This window comes from Panulirus ornatus, chromosome 45, assembly GCF_036320965.1.
Source record: "Panulirus ornatus isolate Po-2019 chromosome 45, ASM3632096v1, whole genome shotgun sequence".
Taxonomy (NCBI): domain Eukaryota; kingdom Metazoa; phylum Arthropoda; class Malacostraca; order Decapoda; family Palinuridae; genus Panulirus; species Panulirus ornatus.
This window is the reverse complement of record NC_092268.1, coordinates 2,289,628-2,300,627: the sequence shown is the minus strand read 5'-3', so window position 1 is coordinate 2,300,627 and position 11,000 is coordinate 2,289,628. Positions and strand designations below refer to the sequence as shown.

The 11,000-nt window shown below is 43.1% G+C and overlaps 1 protein-coding gene and 1 long non-coding RNA gene across 20 annotated transcripts in view; one reads left to right on the top strand and one right to left on the bottom strand.

Annotated features, from left to right (window-relative positions):
* Nucleotides 1–11,000, bottom strand: part of LOC139762987 (uncharacterized) — a 492,364-nt gene that overhangs the window by 293,635 nt on the left and 187,729 nt on the right. The window lies entirely within an intron of this gene.
* LOC139762991 (uncharacterized) overlaps nt 1–11,000 on the top strand; it is a 97,134-nt gene that overhangs the window by 33,635 nt on the left and 52,499 nt on the right. The gene's annotated exons all lie outside the window — the stretch shown is intronic.

Genomic DNA, 11,000 nt, shown 5'->3' with positions numbered 1-11,000 from the left:
CCCAAATCTCATTTGCCCTCTTTTTCATCTCTTGCACCTTTTTTTTGACCTCCTGCCACTTTATTTTATACATCTTCCAGTCATTCGCACTGCTTGCCTGCAGAAATCTTCCAAAAACCCCCTCTCTCTTTTCTCTCACTAACAGTCTTACTTCCCCCCACCACTCACTACCCTTTATTAATCTGCCCACTTCCCACCTATCTCATGCCATGAGCATCCTTTTGCGCAAGCCATCACTGCTTCCCTAAGTACATCCCATTTCCCCCCCCCACTCCCCTTATGTCATTTGTTCTCACTTTTTTTTCCATTTTGACTTTATCTCTCCTGTACTTCCTCACACAAGTCTCCTTCCCAAGCTCACTTACTCTGACCATTCTCCTTCACCCCAACATTCTTCTTTTCTGAAAACCTTTACAGATCTTCTCCTTCGCCTCCACAAGATAAATGATCAGACACCCTCCAGTTGCCCCTCTCAGCACATTAACATATACATACCTATACATTTCACCATATACATACATGTACATACACAGACATATACATATATATACATGCACATATCAATACTTGCTGCCTTCATCCATTCCTGTTGCCACCCCACCACACATGAAGTGGCACCCCCCTCTCCCCATGCATGTGTGAGGTAGTGCTGGGAAAAGAACAAAAGGCCACATTTGTTCACACTGTCTTTAGCTGTCATGTGTAATGCACCAAAACCATAGCTCCCTTTCCACATCCAGGTCCCAAAAAACTTTCCAAGGTTTACCCCAGATGCTTCACATGCCTTGGTTCAATCCATTGACAGCAAGTCAACCCCGGTATATCACATTGTATATCACTCACTCTGTTCCTTGCACGCCTTTCACCCTCTTGTATGTTTAGGCCCTGATCGCTAAAAATCTTTTTCACTCCATCCTTCCACCTCCAATTTGGTCTCCCACTTCTTGTTCCCTCCACCTCTGACACATATATCCTCTCTGTCAATCTTTCCTTTCCTCACTCATTCTCCCTTTCCTCACTCATTCTCCCTTGTGACCAAACCATCTCAAAACACCCCTCTTCTGCTCTCTCAACCACACTCTTTTTATTACCATCTCTTTTACCCTTTCATCACTTAATCAAACCACCTCACACCAACATATTGTCCTCAAACATTTCATTTGTAGCACTTCCACCCTCCTCTGCACAACTCTACCTATAGCCCATGCCTCACAACCATATAACATTGTTGGAACCACTATTCCTTCAAACATACCCATTTTTGCTGTCCGAGGGAATGTCCCCAATCACCAGTCCTTTTTCAGCACACAAATCCACAAGCTCTTTACCATTTCTATTTACAACACTAAACACCCCATGTACACCAATTATACCCTCAACAGCCACATTACTTATCTTTGCATTCAAATCACCAATCACAATAACCCAGTCTTGTTTATCAAAGCTGCTAACATACTCATTTAGGTGCTCCCAAAACACTTTCCTCTCATGATCTTTCTTCTCATGACCAGGTGCAGAGGAACCAATATTCACCCATCTCTCTCCAACCACTTGCAGTTTTACCCATATCAATCTAGTTTATTTTCTTACACTCTTATCACATACTCCCACAATTTCTCCTTCAGTGGTGCTACTCCTTCCTTTACTCTTGTTCTCTCACCAACCCCTGATTTTACAAACAAAACATTCCCAAACCACTCTTGCTGTCTCCCACATTAGCGAGGTAGTGCAAGGAAACAGATGAAAGAATTGCCCAACCCACCCACATACACATGTATATACATACACATCCACACACGCACATACACATACCAATACATTTCATTGTATACATATATGTACATACACAGACATATTTTTTTTTTTTTTTTTTTTTCGCTGTCTCCCGCGTTTGCGAGGTAGTGCAAGGAAACAGACGAAGAAATGGCCCAACCCACCCCCATACACATGTATATACATACGTCCACACACGCAAAATATACATACCTACACAGCTTTCCATGATTTACCCCAGACGCTTCACATGCCCTGATTCAATCCACTGACAGCACGTCAACCCCGGTATACCACATCGATCCAATTCACTCTATTCCTTGCCCTCCTTTCACCCTCCTGCATGTTCAGGCCCCGATCACACAAAATCTTTTTCACTCCATCTTTCCACCTCCAATTTGGTCTCCCACTTCTTGTTCCCTCCACCTGCGACACATATATCCTCTTGGTCAACCTTTCTCTCCATGTGCCCAAACCATTTCAAAACACCCTCTTCTTTCTCAACCACGCTCTTTTTATTTCCACACATCTCTCTTACCCTTATGTTACTTACTCGATCAAACCACCTCACACCACACATTGTCCTCAAACATCTCATTTCCAGCACATCCATCCTCCTGCGCACAACTCTATCCATAGCCCACGCCTCGCAACCATACAACATTGTTGGAACCACTATTCCTTCAAACATACCCATTTTTGCTTTCCGAGATAATGTTCTCGACTTCCACACATTCTTCAAGGCTCCCAGAATTTTCGCCCCCTCCCCCACCCTATGATCCACTTCCGCTTCCATGGTTCCATCCGCTGCCAGATCCACTCCCAGATATCTAAAACACTTTACTTCCTCCAGTTTTTCTCCATTCAAACTTACCTCCCAGTTGACTTGATCCCCAACCCTACTGTACCTAATAACCTTGCTCTTATTCACATTTACTCTTAACTTTCTTCTTTCACACACTTTACCAAACTCAGTCACCAGCTTCTGCAGTTTCTCACATGAATCAGCCACCAGTGCTGTATCATCAGCGAACAACAACTGACTCACTTCCCAAGCTCTCTCATCCCCAACAGACTTCATACTTGCCCCTCTTTCCAAAACTCTTGCATTCACCTCCCTAACAACCCCATCCATAAACAAATTAAACAACCATGGAGACATCACACACCCCTGCCGCAAACCTACATTCACTGAGAACCAATCACTTTCCTCTCTTCCTACACGTTCACATGCCTTACATCCTCGATAAAACTTTTCACTGCTTCTAACAACTTGCCTCCCACACCATATATTCTTAATACCTTCCACAGAGCATCTCTATCAACTCTATCATATGCCTTCTCCAGATCCATAAATGCTACATACAAATCCATTTGCTTTTCTAAGTATTTCTCACATACATTCTTCAAAGCAAACACCTGATCCACACATCCTCTACCACTTCTGAAACCACACTGCTCTTCCCCAATCTGATGCTCTGTACATGCCTTCACCCTCTCAATCAATACCCTCCCATATAATTTACCAGGAATACTCAACAAACTTATACCTCTGTAATTTGAGCACTCACTCTTATCCCCTTTGCCTTTGTACAGTGGCACTATGCAAGCATTCCGCCAATCCTCAGGCACCTCACCATGAGTCATACATACATTAAATAACCTTACCAACCAGTCAATAATGCAGTCACCCCCTTTTTTAATAAATTCCACTGCAATACCATCCAAACCTGCTGCCTTGCAGGCTTTCATCTTCCGCAAAGCTTTTACTACCTCTTCTCTGTTTACCAAATCATTTTCCCTAACCCTCTCACTTTGCACACCACCTCGACCAAAACAGCCATATATCTGCCACTCTATCATCAAACACATTCAACAAACCTTCAAAATACTCACTCCATCTCCTTTTCACATCACCACTACTTGTTATCACCTCCCCATTTGTGCCCTTCACTGATGTTCCCATTTGCTCCCTTGTCTTACTCACTTTATTTACCTCCTTCCAGAACATCTTTTTATTCTCCCTAAAATTTAATGATACTCTCTCACCCCAACTCTCATTTGCCCTCTTTTTCACCTCTTGCACCTTTCTCTTGACCTCCTGTCTCTTTCTTTTATACATCTCCCACTCAATTGCATTTTTTCCCTGCAAAAATTGTCCAAATGCCTCTCTCTTCTCTTTCACTAATGATCTTACTTCTTCATCCCACCACTCACTACCCCTTCTAATCAACCCACCCACTCTTCTCATGCCACAAGCATCTTTTGCGCAATCCATCACTGATTCCCTAAATACATCCCATTCCTCCCCCACTCCCCTTATTTCCATTGTTCTCACCTTTTTCCATTCTGTACTCAGTCTCTCCTGGTACTTCCTCACACAAGTCTCCTTCCCAAGCTCACTTACTCTCACCACCCTTTTCACCCCAACATTCACTCTTCTTTTCTGAAAACCCATACAAATCTTCACCTTAGCCTCCACAAGATAATGATCAGACATCCCTCCAGTTGCACCTCTCAGCACAGACATGTATATACATATATACACATGTACATAATTCATACTTGCCGCCTTTATTCATTCCCATCGCCACCCCTGCCACACATGAAATGACAACCCCCTTCCCTTGCATGCACACGAGGTAGTGCTAGGAAAAGACAACAGAGGCCACATTCGTTCACACTCAAGTCTCTAGCTGTCATGTAAAACCACAGCACCCTTTCCACATCCAGGCCCCACAAAACTTTCCATGGTTTACCCTAGACGCTTCACATGCCCTGGATAAATCCATAAACCCCAATATACCACATTGTTCCAATTCACTCTATTCCTTGCACGCCTTTCACACTCCTGCATGTTCAGGCCCCGATCACTCAAAATCTTTTTCACTCCATCTTTCCACCACCAATTTGGTCTCCCACTTCTCCTTGTTCCATCCACCTCTGACACATACATCCTCTTTGTCAATCTTTCCTCACTCATTCTCTCCATTTGACCAAACCATTTCAGAACACCCTCATCTGCTCTTTCAACCACACTCTTTATTACCACACATCTCTCTTGCCCTTTCATTACTTACTCGATCAAACCACCTCACACCACGTATTGTCCTCAAACATCTCATTTCCAACACATCCGCCCTACTCCGCGCAACTCTATCTATAGCCCACGCCTCGCAACCATATAACATTGTTGGAACCACTATTTCTTCAAACGTACCCATTTTTGCTTTCCAAGATAATGTTCTCGCCTTCCACACATTTTTCAATGCTCCCAGAACTTTTGCCCTCTCCCCCACCCAGTGACTCACTTCTGCTTCCATGGTTCCATCCACTGTCAAAATAAACTCCGAGATATCTATGCCCAGATATCTACTCCCAGATATCAAAAACACTTCACTTTCTCCGGTTTTTCTCCATTCAAACTTACCTCCCAATTGACTTGTCCCTCAACCCTACTGTACCCAATAACCTTGCTCTTATTCACATTTACCCTGCTTTCTTTCACACACTTTACCAAACTCAGTCACCAGCTTCTGCAGTTTCTCACATGAATCAGCCACCAGCGCTGTATCATCAGCAAACAACAACTAACTCACTTCCCAAGCTCTCTCATCCACAACAGACTGCATACTTGCCCCTCTCTTCAAAATTCTTGCATTCACCTCCCTAACATCCCCATCCATAAACAAATTAAACAGCCATGGACACGTCACGCACCCCTGCTGCAAACCTACATTTACTGAGAACCAATCGCTTTCCTCTGTTCCCACTCGCACACATGCCTTACTTCCTCGATAAAAACTTTTCACTGCTTCTAACAAATTGCCTCCCACACCATATATTCTTAAAACCTTCCACAGAGCATCTCTATAAACTCTATCATATGCCTTCTTCAGATCCATTAATGCTACATACAAATCCATTTGCTTTTCTAAGTATTTCTCACGTACATTCTTCAAAGCAAACATCTGATCCACACATCCTCTACCACTTCTGAAACCATGCTGCTCTTCCCCAATCTGATGCTCTGTACATGCCTTCACCCTCTCAATCAATACCCTCCCATATAATTTCCCAGGAATACTCAACAAACTTATACTCTGTAATTTAAGCACTCACCTTTATCCCCTTTGCCTTTGTACAATGGCACTATGCATGCATTCCGCCAATCCTCAGGCACCTCACCATGAGTCATACATACTTTAAATATATTTACCAACCAGTCAACAACAAATTCACCTCCTTTTTTAATAAATTCCACTGCAATACCATCCAAACCCGCAGTCTTGCTGGCTTTCATCTTCCACAAAGCTTTTACTGCCTCTTCTCTGTTTACCAAATCATTCTCCCTAACCCTCTCACTTCACACACCACCTCATCCAAAACACCCTATATCTGCCACTCTTATCATCAAACACATTCAACAAACCTTCGAAATACTCACTCCATCTCCTTCTCACATCACCACTACTTATTATTACCTCTCAACGATGTTCCCATTTGTTCTCTCATCTTACGCACTTTATTTACCTCCTTCCAAAACATCTTTTTATTCTCCCTAAAATTTAATGATACTCTCTCACCCCATTTCTCATTTGCCCTCTTTTTCATTTCTTGCACCTTTTTCTTGACCTCCTGCCTCTTTCTTTTATTCTTCTCCCAGTCATTTGCACTATTTCCCTGCAAAACTCATCCAAATGCCTCTACATATTATTATTATATTATTATACTTTGTCACTGTCTCCCGCATTAGTGAGGTAGCACAAGGAAACAGACGAAAGAATGGCCCAACCCACCCACATACACACGTATAGCCATACACGTCCACACATGCACATATACATACCTATACAGTTTAACGTATACATATATATACATACACAGACATATACATATATACACATGTACATTATTCATGCTGCCCTTATTCATTCCTGTTGCCGCCCTGCCACACATAAAATGACAACCCCTCTCCCCGCATGTGCGCGAGGTAGTGCTAGGAAAAGACAACAAAGGCCACATTCGTTCACACTCAGTCTCTAGCTGTCATGTATAATGCACCAAAACCACAGCTCCATTTCCACATCCAGGCCTCACAAACATCTTTTTATCCTCCCTAAAATTTAATGATACTCTCTCACCCCAACTCTCATTTGCTCTTTTTCTCCTCATGTACATTTCTCTAGACCTCCTGCCACTTTCTTTTATACATCTCCCAGTCATTTGCACTATTTCCCTGCAAAACTCGTCCAAATGTGTCTCTTCTCTCTAATAATCTTACTTCTTCATCCCACCACTCACTACCCTTTCTAATCTGCCCACCTCCCACACTTCTCATGCCACAAGCATCTTTTGCGCAAGCCATCACTGCTTCCTTAAATATATCCCATTCCTCCTCTACTCCCCTTAGGTCCTTTGCTCTCACCTTTTTCCATTCTGCACTCACTCTCTCCTGGTACTTCCTCACATAAGTCTCCTTCCCAAGCTCTCTTGCTCTCTTCGCCCGAACATTCTCTCTTCTTTTCTGAAAACCTCTACATATCTTCACCTTCTCCTCCACAAGATTATGATCAGACATCCCTCCAGTTGCACCTCTCAGCACATTAACATCCAAAAGTCTCTCTTTCATGCGCCTATCAGTTAACACGTAATCCAATAACACTCTCTGGCCATCTCTCCTACTTACGTACATATACTTATAGCTCTTTTTAAACCAGGTATTCCCAATCAGCAGTCCTTTTTCAGCACTCAAATCTACAAACTCTTCACCATTTCCGTTTACAACACTGAACACCCCATATACATCAATTATTCCCTCAACTGCCACATTACTCACCTTTTCATTCAAATCACCCATCACTATACCCCGGTCTAGTGCATCAAAACTACTAACACACTCACTCAGCTGCTCGCAAAATACTTGCCTCTCATGATCTTTCTTATGCCCAGGTGCATATGCACCAATAACCACCCATATCTCTCCATCCACTTTCAGTTTTATCAATATCAATCTAGAGTTTACTTTCCTACACTCTCTCACATACTCCCAACACTCCTGTTTCAGGAGTAGTGCTACTCCTTCACTTGCTCTTGTCCTCTCACCAGCTCATGACTTTACTCCCAACACTTTCCCAAACCACTCTTTCCCTTTACCCGTGAGCTTCGTTTCACTCAGAGCCAAAACATCCAGGTTCCTTTCCTCAAACATACCATATATCTCTCCTTTTTTCTCATCTTGGTTACATCCACACACATTTAGACACCCCAATCTGAGCCTTCAAGGAGGATGAGCACTCCCCACGTAACTCCTTTTTCTGTTTCCCCTTTTAGAAAGTTGAAATACAAGGAGGGGAGGGTTTCTAGCTCCCGCTCCCACTCCCTTTAGTCACCTTCTATGACACGCATCAGCAAGGTTGCACAGACGAAGAGTTGCCTAACTACTCACGTATACATGTGTATGTAAACACACATATACATTCATATGCATTTCAAAATATACATACATATACAAACACAGAGAAATACACATGTACTTATTCATAATTGCTGCCTACGTCCATTCCTGTCACTACCTCGCCACACAGAAACAGCATCCCCCCTTCCCTTCTCCAGCGAGGTAGTGCCAGGAAAAGACAAAAAGTCCACATTCGTTCACACTCAGTCTCTAGCTGTCATGTGTAATGCACCGAAGCCACAGCTCCCTTTCCACATCCAGGCCCCACAGACCTTTCCATGATTTACCCCAGACACTTTACATGCCCTGGTTCAATCTACTGACAGCATGTTGACCCCAGTACACCACATCATTCCAATTTACTTTATTCCTTGCATGCCTTTTACCCAACTGTATGCTCGGGCCCTGATCGCTCAAAATCTTTTTCAGTCCATCCTTGCACCTCCAATTTGGTCTCCTGCTTCTTGTTCCCTGCACCTCTGACACATGAATCCTCTTTGTTGATCTTTTGTTGCTCATTCTCTCCATGTGTCCAAACCATTTCAACACACCCTCTTCTGCTCTCTCAACCACACTCTTTTTATTACCACACATCTCTCTTACCCTTTCATTACTTACTCGATCAAACCACCTCACATCACATATTGTCTTCTGACACTTCATTTCCAACACATCTACCCTCCTTCGCACAACCCTATCTATAGCCCATGCCTCGCAACCACATAACATTGTTGGGACTACTCTTCATTCAAACGTACCCATTTTTGCTCTGAGATATCGTTCTCACCCTCCACACACACACACACACACACACACACACACACACACTATATTATTATTTTGATATATTTTGTCACTGTTTCCCGCATTAGTGAGGTAGCGCAAGGTAACAGACAAAAGAATGGCCCAACCCACCCACATACACATGTATATACGTAAACATCCACACATGGACATATACATACCTATACATTTCAACGTGTACATACATATACATACACAGACATGTACATGCCTTCAATCCATTCCCACTGCCACCCTGCCACAACGAAGGCCACATTCGTTCACACTCAGTCTGGCTGTCACGTGTAATGCACCAAAACCACAGCTCCCTTTCCACATCCAGGCCCCCACAAAACTTTCCATGGTTTACCCAGGTGCTTCACATGTCCTGGTTCAATCCATTGACAGCATGTTCACTCTATTCCTTACACGTATTTCACCCTCCTATATGTTCAGGCCCTGATCGCTACAAATCTTTTTCACTTCATCCTTCCACCTCCAACTTGGTCTCCCACTTCTCATTCCCTCCACACATATATCCTCATTGTCAATTTTTCCTCACTTGTTCTCTCCATGTGACCAAACCATTTCAGCACACCCTCTTCTGCTCTCTCAACCACCCTTTTTTTTATATCCACCCATCTCTCTTACCCTTTCATTACTTATTCGTTCAAACCACCTCACACTACATATTGTCCTCTGACATTTCATTTCGAACACATCCACCCTACTCCACACAACCTTATCTATAGCCCAAGCCTTGCAACCATATAACGTTGTTGGAGCCACTATTCCTTCAAACATTCCCATCTTTGCTCTCCAAGATAACTTTCTCACCTTTCACACATTCTTCAATGCTCCCAGAACCTATGTGACTTTATTCCTTGCATGCACCCTGTGACTCACTTCTGCTTACATGGTTCCATCTCCCCCACCCTGTGACTCACTTCTGCTTACATGGTTCCATCTGCTGCTAAATCCACTTCCAGATATCTAAAACACTTCACTTCCTGTGTTTTTTTTTTCCTGCAAGCTTACCTCCCAATTAACTTGTCCCCCAACCCTACCTTGCTCTTATTCACATTTACTCTCAACTTTCTTCTTTCACACACTTTACCAAAGGCAGTCACCAACTTCAGCAGTTTCTCACCTGAATCTGAGATGAAAGCAAAACTCGGGAAAAGGGGTGCGGAGATGGAGTGTGGCAGTGAGATATGGTGGCTAGTAGCAAGCCTGTTTGCAGATAATACTGAGTTGTTTGCGAAGAGTGAAGAGGAGTTGCAGAAGTTGTGTGTTTTATGATGTGTGTAAGGATAGGCAATTAAAGGTAAATGCAAGTAAAAGTAAAGTAATGATGTTTGAAAGGAAACAGAGTGAAAGTATAGATTTTGTGGGCTAAATTATGCTTTGGATATGGGGGGAAAGAGACTGGAAGAGAGAATTTAAGTATCTAGGAGCCATCTTGGGTAAGTGTGGTGATATGGAAGGAGAGACAAGGGAGAGAGCAGTTCAGGGTACAAGAGTCATTGAGACCCTTAATAGAAGAATGAAGGGTAGAGGTATAAGTATGGAAGTGAGGAGAGGATTAAGGGACAGTATAGTTTTCCCAACCCTGACCTATGCAACTGAAACGTTGGCATGGAATGTGTCACAGAGGTCAAGAATTCAGGCCATGGAAATGAATCATTTGAGAAGAGCTTGTGATGTGACTAGATGGAATGAAGAAAATGAAAGGGTGTATAGGGAATGAATTATGGAGTTGTAGAATGGGTGAAACATAATACTTTAAGGTGGTTTGGGCATGTTGAAAGAATGGAAGACTGGAAGTTTACAAGGAAAGTGCACTGTATAATAGTACAATTAAAGGGGTTGGTGTGACATGGAGAAATAGGGTGGAGGAATACTGGTGGGAGAGAAATAGTGGAAGACTGCGTGGAATGGTGCATGCAAGGGAGGGATGTAAGGATGGGAGTTCCAGGAGGGATCT